Raw genomic sequence first — 4,369 nt, forward strand, 5'->3', positions numbered from 1 at the left:
CAGACCAAGCGTGATCCACCTGGAGAAGGAAATGGCAACCCACTCCAGTACTTTTGCCAAGAAAACCCTATGGACAGTATCAAAAGGCTAAAAGATATGACACCGGAAGATGAGCCCCTCAGGTCGGAAGGTGTCCAATATGCTACTGAGGAAGAGCAGAGGGCAAGTACGAGTAACCCCAGAAAGAGTGAAGCGGCTGGGCCAAAGCCGAAAGGACGCTCAGTTGTGGATGTGTCTGATGGTGAAAGGAAAGTCCGATGCTGCAAAGAACAATACTACATAGGAACCTGGAATGTAAGATCTATGAATCAAGGTAAGCTTGACGTGGTCAAAAATGAGATGGCAAGACTGAACATTGATATCTTAGGAATCAGTGAACTAAAGTGGACAGGAATGGGCGAATTTAACTCAGAAGACCATTATATCTACTACTGTGGCCAGGAATCTCGTAGAAAAAATGGTGTGGCCTTTATAGTCAACAAGAGAGTGCAAAAGTCAGTACTGGGATTAAAAACTTTTCGTTTAAGTCAATGTACCCGGAAATTAGTAAATCCATGTTAGTATTAGTGTTCTCTTCATCTTCTTCTATATGCGCTCAGAGTTCCTTCATCATCATCTCAGTTTGCAAATCTCCTGACTTTTTAAAGAGTTACTTTGGTTTTCTCAGCCGCAAATCGTATGTTTCTTTGGCCTCAGCACCCGTTGCTCCTTGGTCTCCGTCTCCGACTTCTATGGTATCTGCACCTCCCCCTCCTTCTTGCTGTTCTTCTTCTTTCGATCCAAAAAACCGCTTCAACCATTCTTCAGCTTTAAAAACCGAGTCAAGTTTTTCCCTTTTGTCTCTGTACTTGAACACGACCCCTTCCGGGAAAATCCAAGAATATGCGATTTGGTTGATCTGTAACGTTGAAATCAGCTCTTTGTAGGCTTTCCGCTTTTCTCGAACCTCAAATGGAACGTCTTTTAAAACTCTGATGGTTGTAGAAATGGGGTCGCGAAGAGTCGGACTCGACTGTGCGACTGAACAACAACAACTGAATAGACAGAAACACACAAAGCAAGAGAATGATCTCTCACAGCAGTTTCCTGTAGATGTTAAATAACATGGGACACAAGAGGGAACCTTCCAGAGTCCCAAAGCAGAAGTCCCTCAGCATCATCTTCTCTAGCCCACCTTCCAGAAACCCTAAATTTTATATTGTTTGCTTTGATGAGGAGACTGTGTCCTAATGGCGGGCCCCAATTATACAAGGATTACTGCAATAGTGCATACAATACATAAAATGCAAGAAAATATGAACAACAATTAAACTCTGATGATAATTGACTTCATGTTGTTTTAATCTTGTGTTTTTCAACAGCAGGACGCCATCAGACAATAGGTGATGACGTCAAGACAAACAGAGGACGAACTTCCCGAGCTACTGTTCGTTTCGATGTCCCTTTTTCAAACAACGGTTTCAGTTCTGCATCCGTGCATGGTACAATCTAACAGTGGACTCTCTTGAGTTCATCAATTCTTCAAGAGCTCTTAATAAGCATATATCACTTGGCCGTTTGTCTTTGTAGTGTGAAGTACTGAGTAAACACGTGTTCCTTATGTCGTTGTCCGAGTCATGATGTACTTTACAGAACCCAAAGCAGTTTATCAGACGTTCTTCCTTCTTCAACTTTATCGTCACAACAATCCTGTGAGATAGGTTAGGATATCAAACTTTCAGGAGGGGAGTATGTAGGGCTCTCTCTTCTACCTTTTGTTGTCCTTTTGACCTGAGGTTGACCTCTTCACCTCCCCCTCACACTAATGTGACACATATATCCAGGGTTGGGTAAAAAGTACCTTATTGCCCTAACTTGCTGGGGGGGGGGGGAGATCAGAAGGAGGTGGGACAGAAATTGCACCAAAGCCCGTCAGGAAGAATCTGAAAGTTTCCCTGAGAACTGAGCTTTCTCTAACCAGATCGCAACAATTAAGTCGTGTGCTAAGATAGCACAGGGTGCACCAGCTTGCACTTTTCTCTCAAGTATTGGGCTCTAGAAAGAGGGTGGGGTCAATGATTTTGTATCTTGCAGGTAGAGTAAACACAGAGAAGTGTTTTGCAGTGTACATAACTAAGGGAGTGAAGAACAGCATACCTTATGCTGAGAGCCAGTTTGGTGTAGTGGTTACGTGTGCAGTCTCTAATCTGGGAGAACCGGGTTTGATTCCCCACTCCTCCACTTGCACCTGCTGATGTGACCTTGGGTCAGTCACAAGCTCTGGCACAGCTGTCCTTGAAAAAGAGCAGTTTGTGTCAGAGTTCTCTCAGCCCCACCCACCTCACAGGGTGTCTGTTGTGGGGAGGGGAAGGGAAAGGAGTTTGTAAGCCGCTCTGAGACTCCAAGTGAAGGGCGGGGTATAAATCCAATCTCTTCTTCTTCTTCTTCTTATGGTAGAAGAGAGTAATTGTTGTTCGTGGTTGTATGATATAAGGTTGCAGTGCCCATCAGTGTTCCCTGTAAGCTGAGCTAGTGTGAGCTAGCGCACTGTTCTTTAGCCTCCGGCTCACACATTTTTGCCTTAGCTCAGGAAGGATGGCTCCAGAGCAAACTAATTTATGCAGTAGCCAAATCACTCACTCACAACTTTAATGCCACTAGCTCACAAAGTAGAATTTTTGCTCACAAGATTCCACAGCTTAGAGGGAGCATCGGTGCCCATAATCACAGTGTTGGTGAATGGATTTTGGGATGCGTAGGGCTGGAAAAGCCATGACAGGGGGCAGCATTTAGTAAGTTCTTCAGCTGTGCATTTTGCAAAGTCATCTGGTGTCTCTTTTGCACATATGAGCAAGTGGTTGTCGCGTGTGCCCTGTGAGAGAACAGGTGTTGAGGGAAGTGGGGGGGGGCAAGGTCAGAGGTAGTCGTAGAGGTCAGGACAGAGGGGACATGAAGGTAGAAGTGGAATGTGGCCATATGAGTATTTGTGCTAAAAACAGTGGGAGTTAATTGGCACCCAACAGAAGGCATAGTGGCAGTGTGTTGTTGGTGTTTGTTGTGGGCCAGGAGGTAAAGGCAGTAAAGATATGCCTAAGCAGTGGGTAGTGGCTGGATAGTGTACATGCATTCAGAACATACTGGCTGCAATTAGAAGGACAGTTGTCATTGTGCACAAAGTAGCATGTTTTGGTGGAGAGTTGTTACACAGACGAGCATTAGTCCTAGTAGGCAGATCTACAGAGAAACAGTGAAATCACATTAGAAAATATTATGATGACAGAAGAACCTCTTTGTAGACAACATTTCTGGTGAAGACTTTGTCAGAATGGGGTAGTAGTCTTCCTTGCTGGGGCCCATCGACGATGTGAACTCTGAGATCCTGGAAGCAGTGTACCCTTGAGAAAGCCACATAAAGTTGTCCATGTGCGAAAACAGCTGTAAATTTTTGTCTCTGGCCTGGAAGTTGCTTGTGATGAGAAACCATCGTGGTGGTCTCAGGCAATGATACAGTGGTGCCTTTCTTCTCTAAGGAAAGCTCAGAAGGGCTGTGGAGATTAGGAAGGTCAACAGTGTTGCAGCTTGTATAAGTGCAGTGGAAGGTGCGCGACCCACCAAAGACGTGGAAGCTGTCAGTTTTAAGCCAAAATTGTTCGCTGAGTGTAGGGATAATTGGTAGATCATGGCTCTGTTCAAACTATAATGTGTCATGTGGTGAACACAGCGCAAGTGGTGGTTCATAGGGGCCCAAAATGGGCATGTTTTTCAGGATGGTGGGATAGTCCAAGATGTGGGTGAAGTGAATAAGAGCAGCAGTTTTATAGTGAGAAAACAGAAAGAGCTGGGGGACAACTGTGCTGGCTTGTGGAAGGGGTCTTGGGTGGAAAGCAGAAGACTGAAGGAGTGGAAAGAGGATGGAGTAGAATCTCAGATTATTGTAAAAGAACTAAATAATATCTGATTGATTCAGGAGGAGGAGAATGAGAATTGAAGGAACTAATTCCCCTCATAGGAACTACTGTCACCCTTCTGTCATAGAATCACTGAATAATATCAACCACTCCTGGACGCATTTGGCAGTTTTGGAGTGTGGTGTCTGTGGCCGTGTACCTGTCTGAGGTCCCACCCCTCCTCAAACCCAACCTCTCCAGGCTCCACACCTGAAAACTCCAGGAATTTTTGTACCTAAAGTTGTCGACTTTATCTCCTCCCCTCTCAGCAGCCTCTACCTAGGCAAAGTTCTGTCTTTCTCATTAGTGGGGAGCAAAGCAGCTTACTTCAGTCTCCTCTTCCGCTTTGTGATCTGTACAGCAACCCTGCAAGGTAGCATAGGCAGAAAGTCTGTGGCTGGTCTGAAATTACCCAGGTAGCTTCCATAAGGAAGCTCCTGCTG

This window comes from Gekko japonicus, unplaced genomic scaffold (genome assembly GCF_001447785.1).
Source record: "Gekko japonicus isolate JY-2015 unplaced genomic scaffold, Gekko_japonicus_V1.1 scaffold376, whole genome shotgun sequence".
NCBI classification, from domain to species: Eukaryota; Metazoa; Chordata; class Lepidosauria; order Squamata; family Gekkonidae; genus Gekko; species Gekko japonicus.